The sequence below is a fragment of the Tursiops truncatus genome, chromosome 5 (genome assembly GCF_011762595.2).
Source record: "Tursiops truncatus isolate mTurTru1 chromosome 5, mTurTru1.mat.Y, whole genome shotgun sequence".
In the NCBI taxonomy this organism is placed as follows: Eukaryota; Metazoa; Chordata; class Mammalia; order Artiodactyla; family Delphinidae; genus Tursiops; species Tursiops truncatus.
Window position 1 is genome coordinate 50,785,921 of NC_047038.1, and position 13,174 is coordinate 50,799,094.

At 37.4% G+C, this 13,174-nt stretch overlaps 1 long non-coding RNA gene across 1 annotated transcript in view; it reads right to left on the reverse strand.

The window, feature by feature from the left end:
* LOC141278766 (uncharacterized) overlaps window positions 1-13,174 on the reverse strand; it is a 365,270-nt gene that overhangs the window by 287,907 nt on the left and 64,189 nt on the right. The window lies entirely within an intron of this gene.

Consider the following 13,174-nt stretch of genomic DNA (forward strand, 5'->3'; position numbering starts at 1 on the left):
GATAACCAACAAGGACCTACTGTATTGCACAGGGAACTATACTCAATATTATGTAATGACCTATAAGGGAAAAGAATCTGAAAAGGAATATATATATATATATATATATATATATATATATATATATATATATATAAAACTGAATCACTGTGCTGTACACCTGAAGCTTACACGCTATTGTAAATCAACTATACGTCAATAAAAATTTGTTTTAATAAATAAATATATAGACATACAGCCACAAAACAAAGATATGACAACACATGTCCAAATGTTTGCTCTAAAACATCAACATTATTCAGCTAAAATTCACACTGGAGATATCTTTTGTCAGTGTGAAAAAATCCTGAGATTCCATTTCCAAAGTCTCACCTTAAATTTTTCTGTTACTCAGGTCATTGAAAGAGTTTGCTAATATGAGGAATACAATTGATAGCTATAAATAATTTGGGACCAGCAATGAATTCATTTGGGGCTAAATTATCTACTGAATGACAAAGTTGTTTTGAATTAACTGAATAACTCTTTCAACACTTAAGTAGACCTAAGCTTGATTAGGTAAAAATCCATTTGTCTAATATAAACTAGTTGAAGAAGTTTGCATAGAAATTTAAGGAACTTCATTTTTGTTGTGGTTCTTACTGGGCTAGTTAATTTAATGTTAGGAACTTTAACCCATATTGGGGTCAAAGTCTATACCATTCTTTCCTTCAATTCACCTAAAAATATGAAATTCACTCTATGTGTAAGATCCACAAAAAGATTCACCATTCATTATTTCTAACCCAATAATTCTGCTCTTAGGAATTTATCGTATGATATAATAGGGGAAAAATGCTATTTGCACAGATGTTTTCACTACGATATTATCCAGAAGAACAAAAACTGGAAACAACCTAAAAATTCAACAATGGGGAGGAAACCACATCAATTACAGACATTTACTTAATGGAATCATATACAGTCATTAATTGCGTGAAACAAAGCTGAATAAGATTGTTCACTTTGACTGCAATCATATAATTATAAATTATGTGTGCAAACCAAAAAATTCTTAAAGGTAATATAATACACACACATACACACACACAGCTATGCTGTAGAAATAAGAAAGACTTTTGTTTCTTTTTTCAAACTTTCTTTTAACGTTCCTTTAAGAACTTTCAGAAGTTAAGAGAAAGGAAGACAGGGGAGAGAGGGAGGGAGGAAAAAGGAAGGAAGGAAGAAGGAAGAGGAGAACATAACTGAAGATCAAAACCAGTGGAAAGAAAAGTCCTGAAAGAGAAAAAAAGAATTCTAAAATGTATCTTGACATATTTGCAAACTATTTGTTGACTGTGACTCACTTGCAGATTCTGAAGTCCTGTCTGGAACTGATACAAGGTTAAACGGAGTTACCCACTTGCACGTATGGCTCATTTAAATGATACAGACGAGTACCCTGTCATCACTACATCAGAATCTATTAATGTTAAATATATTTTTTTTGACCGATTTTACTGAAAACAAAGAAATAAAGATGGCAGGCAGTTCCAGCATAAGTAAACTGTTGGTGTAGTGCTAAAGTTTTCAGGTTTCTCTGTATTCTTAGTTGAATATTATTTACAACAAACTTAATTTTATTTTTAAAATATTTTCAGTAAAATTTTGAATATGCTCAAATAACAACACTAAGATAGAATCGGGGTAGCCTGAAGTAGCTAACAGGCCTTGCTTCAATTTTAAGCAATTTAGATTAACGAAGGCTACTTCTCAACATTGCCATGAGAACTGAACTTCTTAACGTCTATAATAATGCTTCAGGAAACAATTAGTTATTTTGCTTACAATTTCAAAGGCCTGTAATAGTTAGAAGGGGGACTCCAGAGTCAGAGGGGTTTGCATTCCAGCTCCAACATTATTAGCTTGGAGACCCTCAGTGAGTTACCAGAATGCTCTGTGCCACTGGTTCCTCATTTACAAAATGGGGATGAAAGTAGTATCTCTCTCATGAGGTCTTGTGAGTATTAAGTGAGATTAATGTATGTAGAGTACTTAGAGATATGCCTGGAACATAATAAGCACACAGATAATGGGAGCTGTTATTATTATTAGATATTGCAATGATACACAGAAGCATCAACGCTCTGGCCTTGAGGGAGCCTGCATTTATTAACATTAATAATAATGACATAAATAAGCATAATGGTAACTACTATTATACCTTTCGCAGGCATGTCATCATTTCCATGTATTAACTCTTCTGATTTCACTCTGACTCTGTAAGACAGGTTTTAGACACATTATATAGCTCAAGCAACTGAGGTCCAGGAGAGCAATGCAATTGACGGATTGCCCACAAATAGGACGTTAGTAAGGGTTGAGGTAGGTTTTGCTCTAAAGCTACGGATTAGAAGTGTCAACCCTCACGACAGGACCCGGGGAGGGGGTGGGGTGTGGGGGGAGGGGTTGAGGATTGGTTAAGAGTTTATGGCCTTCCTTTTTGCTGACAAAGCAATTTGGATAGGTTTGGAGTTTTAAACGGTATAGTAAAACTTGACTAATCACGACCCACAGTATGAATTACAAGTACCTTATTTTTTCAGAAAAATGAAAGAGCTGCCAAAAGTAGCACTACAAAAACTGTATTTTAGCAGCAATATCCTAAGAGTTCACAGACTACGATTATGCCTCAGACAAGTCCAGCTTCAAAGTAAGATCAGAGTCACAAGACAGGAAGTAAGCACACTTTTTCCCCTCAAATTAAAATTAAGACAAGACTGCTGTTTGAAAATACCCATGCTTGCAACAAGAAGGTGGGATTGTTAGCAATTTATATAATACTGGCTCCTTTGATGTATTACTTTACACAACCAGATGTATTTTTATTAGTTTTGGTCTCACATAAAAACGTATGTTTACCGTGAAGAATTATGAAAAAGCAAGCGAAAAAATCATCCTAAATTCCACAAACTTCAAAATAAATAATGTTGTAATGTTTTGTAGATGTGTCATATGTGTATGTGTACAACCGCTTATTTACATGCCCCCAATATAAAATTTTATTTCCAACTTCTTGCAGCTCATAACTTCTTAATGTCACACAAAAACCACTTCTTCTGTTGTTGGGATACTATATATGCAGTTTTGTCTGGCTTGCCTTTCATTTAACATTATATCAAGAGCATTTCCCATGTTATTAAACATGGTTTGAAAAGGTATTTTTCCTGCCTTTTTAGATTTGGATACCTCGCCTTTTAAAAATAGCACATAGATTCAAGAATGTTCTGCAACTCAAAACTCTATGACATAATATAGAGATCGAAGTTTCATGACCCCCTGCTAACTCCAGTTAACACATGTTAAATTATCTAAAGCAACTTAGGAACTTAATAATTTTACCTTAAAATATCAGGGAAAAGCTTTTAGTTCGGGGTAACTCCTCATGTTTGCATTTTAACAGACCTCTTTTGGGTACCTCAAATCTTTTGGCTAGAACAGCTTTCCTTAGCTTTATGATTTTCCCTGCCTAGAAAGTAAAGGTAAAAGTAAAAAATTATTATGAAGTTCATATGCCCTTATCTATTGTGACTGGAAGCCTTGTTAAGGGCAGAGACCACTTCTCAATCCATCTCTCTATGTCTTCTTGAATGCCTTAAAAAATTAATTGCACCAGACTGTTACCACTTTTCTAAAAATATGTGTCCAGGTGAATATTGTCCATAATATTGTACTGTGAAACCAGTGAACAGGTATATACACAAAACAATGATCTCTCTAAACTCTGAGTTTGACTTGGCCATACCTCATCACAAGGGGGGCATTATACAGGTATTCAGTTCATACATATCTCCGACTACTCATCCAAATAAAGTTGGGTCACCTTCACCAAGAAATCGTTTCCCTGGAGGGGGTAAACACACATCTAAACCCACAAAAATTCTATTAGCACCAGTTATGTTGTAACACAATGATGAACACTTTTCTTCCAATTTGCTAGCTCCCCAACTAAAGAAAGGCTTTGCCGGTTCTGGTTGGCATTCGAGCTGTGTGTAGTAGATATGCTGATTTTTAAAAAAGAAAGAAAAAGAACTACAATAATGATGTGGTCTCCTGAGAATATATTTATTTCTGCAGTATAAAGCAAAATTAAATTCTTCAATCTCAAAAACTATTAAAAGGTTGTATTTAAAATGCATGAAGCATTAAAAAGACATCAAAATTAAAATAATCTCATAAATCTCTTCATTTAAAAGACTTATTAGAATACAGATCGAGGCAGAAAACAGCTGCCCGGCACTCCGGAGTAGTAAATTATGACTGTTTTAACTTTTTTTCATTTTCATCATTGAAAATTCTTTTCCAGAATAATTGTATTGCTGTAGCAAGACCAACTGTCCCATATATTTAACGTGTGAATAGTAAATTGCTTTCAATGGACTCTGAAACAGATCTGCTGTAAATTCGTTCAAAGAACAGCAGGCCACAGGGTCGTACCCTGGCAAAGGATACAGAAGATACAAGCAGATATTAGCTTTTAATGTAAAATTGATCCAATTAATTACTATTCCAATTCGGTTTGCCAGAGCACTAGGGATACCCTAGGAAAACCTGATAGCATAAGAGGTTTTTTTTGGCCATTCCCTTCTTCCCTAGATCTGCCAGCTAAAACCCAAGGAAAAGTCAGCAGAGGAAGGACAGTCAGATGTGTCCAATCGCCATCCATCATGAAAACCGGACTCTCTTTTGTAAATGACTGACAGCTAGAGGAAGTTTTGTTTTTTAATAAAGATTCTCACTCCACAGACCATCATGTGTCCGTCTTGATTGTACTAGAACATTCCTGGGAGCACAATTAAACTATCATGTGGATTGCACCTCAATGCCTTTGAAGCCTAAGGGGAGGAAAAGAAAAGCCAGATGGCTAACCAGGAGGCCTGTGATCCCCCTCGTGATACTCTTTAACAATATACTAGGAACTGAGCAGAGCTGTTGTTGACGGAAACAGCCAGGTATGCTTTGAAAGTCTTAGAAGATAAAAGGTGCGTTGCCATAGAGCTGCCTCCCATTTTTATGGACCTCCCCTTCCTCAGATGCACTCCGACCTCATTCCTCCTTCACAGGGACAAGATTAGTAAACAGTGGGCTTTATTAGGAGCTGTTTAGAACACCATTAATCCAACTTAATTGATGGTGTAGTGGTACCAGGTCTTTTTCTGCTTTCTCTTTCCAGAAGACAACATTGGTAGCAGAATTGGACTTCTTTCCAGAAACAGCACCTATCTTTGTAATTCTGTACACTTTCCCATCGCCTTGGCTCAAGCAGGCTGAGCAAAGCTTCTTATCTAAGACTCTGAAAAGGATAACAGGACTGCTCAAGTATAAAAACTGCAAGTACTTTATTTATCTTTCTTTCTGCTTAGATTACCATTATCTCTGGTCACTGAATTTTGTCTTTGGGGCTTCAAATGGAGAGCGAAGTCAACCAGAAGGTACAGCTCTAAACCCAATGGAATACTGCTCCATCAGCACTCGTACACACACAGACACATACACACAGACTCTCACATACACACACACACACACACACACACACACACACACACACACACACACAGGCATGCCTCCTTCCAGCCTTTGGCTTTACCCTAGGGTTAACTTCCTCATGAATAGTTTCAGATGATGCTATGATCTTCCTTGCAAAATATTTATGCTGAAAAACAATTCAGGTTCTACAAGTGCCTCAGTAACTACTACGTACAGTGAAGCCGACAGGTAGGCCGAACAAAGGAGCTGTCTAACCAGGCAAGGTTTCTGCAGAATGGGGGGGAAATTGCATAAAATAATTGCTAACCTGAATTTCAAATCTATCCATTCATTCTTTCCTATAACCACATGTAAGACATTGAAGATACCATGGAGATGAATTGAGAAGTGGTTCCTGCCCATAAGTCTTCCAGTTATAACAGAGATGGTCATGTGAATATCTATGACAAGATTAGAATAACAAAAATACTAAATCATGTTTTAAGCAAAGTCTTATGGGCATGCACAATTAACTGTGACTACAGAAATCAGGGAAGGCTTCAAAGAGGAGAAAGCAAAGGAGATCCATTATTAGTGCATAGGGAAAAGAGCACTTACAATTAAGGAACAGCATGCACAGACTCACACAGAAGTAAAGTCATCAGAAGAGATGGCTCCTGCGCACATTTTTGTCATGTGAGGACTGCATTCACAATTCTTGCTATAGCCACACACCATCTGTACTAGTATTTGCTTAACATTCTTTCTTTAATTGGCTCCATTTTTACTGAAATAAATTTATTTTTTCAAAGGAAAAATTTCTGTCACTACTATAAATGGAAATCCAGTGTTGCTTGCCCCAAGCACCACATAACTATAAAAGCAAATAAATGAAAACAAAACAATGAAATTCTAGCTAAATACTGTTGGAGCCTGCCCTCTCATTATCACAAAGGGGAGCTAGTGGGGCAAGATGCTGAAGAAATCCCAACATCAAACAAAGACTTTCTCCTCAAGGGTTCTCTGAAGGGTTGAGAGAGAACTCTAAATTCTTCAAAATTCTAAATTCTGAAAAAATCACTCATGGGGTAACTCAGGGTTTTCAAGGCCATGTTAGGGTACAACCTAAAGTCATTCTGAATCATTGGCCTACACTCTGGGAAACACTGAAATAGATCAAAGACCTTACCCCACCCTAATAAGCACCATGGTATTACATATATATTTCTCCCTACCACCCTATCCTTTATATAAACTAAGTCATTATTACTGCATTTCATCAAATCTAAGTTAATATCAATTATGAGATGCACCATTATTTTATGTGCCATTAAGAAAGAAAAATGCTGCCAATTAAATTGTGATACACCATCACTTATAAGAAGCATCTAATTTCAGAGATGTTAAAATGTGGCGGGGAAATGCTTGTTTTGGAATCAGTGAGACACATTATTAATCACTGTTGCTTAGAAGCAAATAACATAGAGCTTGGAAGTTAACTGGTTTTCAGAAAACAATGAAAAAGTGTATCTGGTGTAATGTCCTACTTGATATAACTAGAATAGTAAATTGTCATCCTTTTAGGACAAGACAATATAGAACAGTGATTCAGAGCAGAGCCTGGAAGACCCTGAGTTCAAATCGTGCTTCTGTCACTTACTAGAAGTGGCACATTAAATGACTAACAAACTCCATTGGTTCATCTGTAAATTACTCCATGTATTTTCAATATTTAAACATTTCCCCAGTGGAAAACTAAAAAAGAACCCTGGGTATTTTCCTGCCCAGATCTGTCAGAACTGATTTTTAATGAAAGCTAAGTATCATTTGTAACTACTAGTACCAATGCAGTATAGTTAGTAAAATTTTTTTCCTCTTTTATTTTCTAGACCCAAAGAACCACAGTGCCAACTAGTTTTAGATCATCACTGCATGCTTTACTAATGCTCACTTACATAGGATAGTACCTGAAGACTAGTCAGTCACAAATAGAGTTAGACCCCGTAGAGGTGGGTTCCTTTGAGTTGGTCAACTTACCACCTCAGATTCCAGTTCCTTGTGACTTTCCGTTCCAAGGCTCCTCCTGGACACTAACAAGTCTATCAATGTGAATTGTCCTGAAGATAAAATGTGGAATGATCTACCCCAGTGCAACCCCTGGGAACAGCAAGCTGCTTCTCCTGTTGTCAGAGGAGCATCTCCTTAGTTTGTGCGTTACCTGTACTAGGTGCTTTCACACTACGATACAATCTGAGCCTTGTACCAAGCCTGGGCTTTAAACAGGACAGGCGTTATTGCTGCAAATCATGGAAGTCAAACTTGAGACTCAGAGAGGTCACAACAGGATTTGCCCAAGGTCACACCATCGTGAGTAATGGAGATGGAAGGAAGCCCAAATCTGGCTCCAAATGTTCCACTCACTCCATGCTTCCACATCATAAAAACTTTTTTTTTAAGTAATTACACCATTTTGCTGTTCATCCTCATTCTATCTCCTCGTTTCTGGCTCGGTACTTGTTCTTCACCGGTCCTCCAAGCTCTCACACTAGCCCTAAATCTCTTGCTGACCTCTTGTCAGTGTCGTTGAGATGAAACAAGTTTCTGGGAGACTCAACCCTTCATCGTGCCCGCACTTTCTGGGGCTGAGTCGGGCAGACACTGGGACCTTCGTCACAAGCGTGCAGGAGACTGCTGTTCTCAGGTAGAGCCACACGGGGGCAGGGTGACGAAGGATGCAGCCACGCCTGGAATTCCTGGGAGAGAACGAGGGTACAGTCCAAAGCCTTAGGGCAAGTGCAGGACGATGGTGAAGGCTCAGAGGCAGCTAGGCATGGAGAATGTGGTCGCTTATGTGGGAATTGCACCCACGAATTCTAGATTTGCTTCCTCAGCCAACAAGCTGGGGAATGTTAGGCAACTTGCTTCCCCTGTTAGGTGATCTAGTAATCTCTAAGAGCAGACCCCTCTTTAAGAGCTGTTGACTCAGGACCTTTACAGTCTAGCGCTAAAGAGCCCTGATAGCGTTCTTACTAAGTGTGAAGTGCCTGTGCAGGTTTAAACGAGACAGTGTTTACAAAATGCTCTCAACTGATAGAGAGCCGAGACGGCTGTCTGTAGCGCGCCCTCTAATGGATAGGTGGTATCATCACAGCCTTCTCTATCTTGAAATAACAAGAGAATACATATCTTAGTATAAGTCTCATATTTTTCCCTCTGAGTCCTGACAAAGCAGGATTCAGGAAGCCCTGGCAATCGTTTTAGAGGTCAAAGAGCATTGCACTGCTCCCCACAGCTCATGCTTCAAACACACTGCATGTGACTCTTCTCTGTGTCACCCCTTTCTCCATGCCCTTTCTGGTTCTTCTGATTCCTTCATAGAAAGATACTCTAATTTCTGCAATTAAAACACTGCAGAAGAATGATATTAACTCAAACATGGAACGTGTGCAAATCCTAGTCCCCATATAGTATGATGAAGAGAGCTCTTGACTACCCACCACATGCATTCTCATATATCCCCTATTCCAGGACTGCCAGCAATATTATTTCTGCTTTATAATTAACATGATAAAGGGTCAATAACTTAATATAAATGATTAATAAACAGTTAAAAACAAAAAACCAAATCACTCCTTGGACTTGGAACATAAACAAAAAGTTCAGGAAAGATAAACAGCTAATAAATAATAAAATAAAATGCCAATCCACACTAGTTATCAAAGAAGAATAAATTAAAACATGACAACTGACTGCCAATATTATAAAATTCACTATTCCCAGTGCTGATGAGGGTGACATAAGATGGGCATTTCAGTATACTGTAATTGGTACAATCATCCTGAAAACAATATAGCAGAATATATCAAAAGTCTTGTTGGGACTCGTATGTACAAAACATGAGGAAATTCTTAAGGTACAGTGGTCCTCTGATATCCTTTCTCCCCTTCCTCTTTAGGAATGGAATCTCCAGTTTTTTTAGCTGGGCATATGTCCATTTGTAATAAAGATTATATTTCCTAGCATCCCTTGCAGTTAGATGTGGTCCTGCAAATATATTCTAGCCTAAGAAATGGAAGTGGAAATGACTGATGCAAATTCCAAGTAAAGGCTTACTTTCTTCCTCTCTTTTCCTTCTTTCCTACAGTCTGGAATGCAGCTGGATGGCTGGAACTCCAGCAGTCATTTTAGATATTGTGGCGGTTTGAGAATGGAAGTCACATGTGGTGGAGCAACAAAATAGAAACAGCTGGACAAATCACTACCAAACTTTTTAAATTCAGAAGACAAATAAAATTCTATTTTGTTTAAGCCACTCTAATTTGGAGTTTTACTTGCAGCCAATCCTAATCCCAAATAATATATGCATTAATACTGAACGTACAGCAAAATATTTGATTGAAAAAAGATGCAGAGCAGTGTGTACTATGCTACCATTGTATAAAAAAGGAAAGCAAAAACATTATGTATGTGGAAGCTAGCTCCCTAATGAACCATGCCTCCCATTATCCATACCCTTACATAGACCCTTCCCACATTGAGTCTGAACTTGCTATATGACTCACTTAAACAAACAGAAAGTGGAGAAAGTGACACTGTGCCAGCTCCTTGCCTAAGCATTAAGAAAGCCTGGCAGCTTCTGCCAAGATGTTCTTTGCAAATAAATAAAAATAGGAAATAAATAAATAAATCCCACTATAGGGGAACATCTACATTATGGCATTTCTTTACTCTTTTTATATATTATACAGCACAATGATTGAGAAAATGCTTATTATATAGAAAGAAAATGATAGCATAAAATTATACTCATATGGAATATGATGTCTACTTTGTAAAAATGCATAGAAAATAAGACTTCAATGAATTACATAAAGAGTACTAATATTACTTGCCCCTTACCGACTGAATAATGGTTAATTTATGGGGGGTCCTTTATTCTTTCCAAATTTCTTACAAAGAGCATGTTTTACTTTTAATTTCAATAATTCTATTTTTATTTCTAGAAGTTCTACTTGGGTCTTTTTTGAATATTTCTAGGCTTTCCAATAAACTTTTGATACAGTAGTCCCTCCTTATCTGCAGTTTCACTTTCCATGGTTTTAGTTATCCACTGTCAAACATGCTCCAAAAATATTAAATGAAAAATTTCAGAAATAAACAATTCATAAGTTTTAAATCGCATGCCTTTCCAAGCAGCCTGATGAAATCCTGCACCATCCAGCTCCGTCCTGCTCAGAACATGAATCATCCCTTTGTCCAGTATATTCACACTGTATAGGATTCCTGCTCGTTAGTATAGGAAAAACATAGTATATATAGGGTTCGGTACTATTTGCAGCTTCAGGCATTCACTGGGGGGTCTTAGGATGTATCCCCCATAGATAGGGGGGATAACTGTGTATGATTTGGGATTAGTTGATTCTTTTGCTCATGTTTTCAGTTCTACTATTTCCTTGAACATTTTTAACTTATCTCTGTATCTTTTCTGTATCATCATAACTCCAATATTTGAAGCACTTGAGGGTCTCATTCTGCTATTTGTTGTTTCCCTTGACTCTTAAATACAACTACATTCTTCATGTGTTTGTAATTCTGGATTGTGAGATCACATGAGACTAACCTGAAACTGTGACGATGCCACAAGGTCTGGGATGAAGGTCCATTTCTCCAGAGAGCATCTGCCTCCACATCTTCCAGGCACTCTGAGCACCACCAGCCCAGGACCTCTAAAGTTAAGATCTCATCTAGATCACTCAGGGAGTCTAAATTCAAACCCCAAAGCCAAAGGAGGGCAGAACTCTTGTTAAAATTTGGGTAAGAAGACATTTTTCCCCCCAATGAGAGCTAAGTCTAAGATATCTCTCTTGGCCAAAAGGATGATTTTTTTTTTTTTTTTTTTTTTTTACCTAACTCCCTTTTTCATGGAAAGTGTAGTACTTTGAATGCCCTAGCTTTACAGTAGGGTCTCATTTTCAACTTCCCACATTGCACGGGCCCAAAGACTGGTTTCTGGTCCCCAGCACAGTAGTCAGAGCTTAAGAATCTAAGTTTCTGCTCTCAGCAAACACCCTCAGGGCAGAGTCTCAGTTTCTCCTTCACACCCACTTTCCATTTCCCTCTTTATTTTTATGCCCTGGAAACTCCACTCCCTGTTTTGCAGATATCATTAAAAGATGTTAGTTATACTTTATCCAGCATTCTTAGATTATTTGAGCAGGAAGGTTTATTAGAGTATCTGGTCTACCTGCCATGTAGCCAGAATTGGAAGTATGGGCTGATATTACTTTTATAATCAAAAAAAAAAAAATTTCAGTACAAAATAACCTATCCCTATAAAATGGGGAGAGTCTTGCCTATTGACTATCCTGAAAACTTCCCTTACAGGGGAAGTTGCTAAAAATTATTCAGCACTGAGATGCAGCTCTAGGAAAATCTCTGCACCTTGATGAGACTGAAATTAACGTTAATTCATTACCAAAATAAAAGGACATTACATACAAGTCGAGAACTTCCACAGGTGAGCAGAGAAAGCAAGGTACAAGAGAACATCAAGGTGCCAGAATATAGTAGGTGCTCATTAAATAATTATATTAATAAAATAAAAATACCCATGTCTACTAGGCAATATTTTAGAAATGGGTACTAGCAAAGTTTTGTCAATAATTTTATATTTACCATATCCCATTTTTTAAAGAATATAGACATTTACATCAAAGGAATCTCTTCAAATATTCTATGGATCAATTCTTAAATATTCAAAAAGCTGAGATACATTTCTCTTCCCTTCCTTCTATTGTAACCATCGCTAAGCAATGATATTTCCACAACATTTGCCTTAATTTGTAGGTACAGAAATCTTCATTTTATGTTCTAACGTGAGAATTAAATGAGATGATTCAGGCAAAGCGCACAGCACTTAGCACAAAATAAGAGTTTGTTACAATGATGGCTGGGGGGCTGATGATGGTGGTAATGATTTTAAAAAGCATCAATGTAAAATGTGAGGGAGATACACCAACTGACTGAAAACTAAAATCAATGCAGAGCAAGTGGAACATTCTTTGTTTTGGTCTTAAAATCCCAATAGGGGCATGCTTCAGAGTTGTTTACCTGTATCCAGAGCATCTGAAAATGAATCAGGTCTAAGTAGATACTTAATAAATATTCCATCTTTATGGTAAATGTTAGTGTTGCTGTAAGGGTATCACCGTCTCATGAAGGCAACTCATGAGCATTAGGTTTCAAATTTCTAGCATGAGGCCAAGATGGACACATGTACCCATGAGTCTGAGATCTCTGAAGAATACCCCTCAACTAGTGTTCTAAGGCCCTGCTCCTTACTGCTCCAGAAAGAGAGATCCATACTCACCTTCACAGCTGAGAATGATGGTTATTATCTACTCTTCATATACTGTTACCAGGGAGTGATGTAGGAGGGAATGGGGAGCTGCTAATCAATGGGCATAAAGTTTCAGTCAAGCATGATGACTAAGCTCTAGAGATCTCCTCTACAGCACTGTACCTAGAGTCAACCATAACATATTGTACACGTAAAAGTTTGTTAAGTGGGTAGATCTTAGGTGAAGTATGCTTACCACTATAAAGTAACACATAAATAATTAAAATTTTAATATACTTTTTGTGGCCAAAATAATTAAACATAAATATT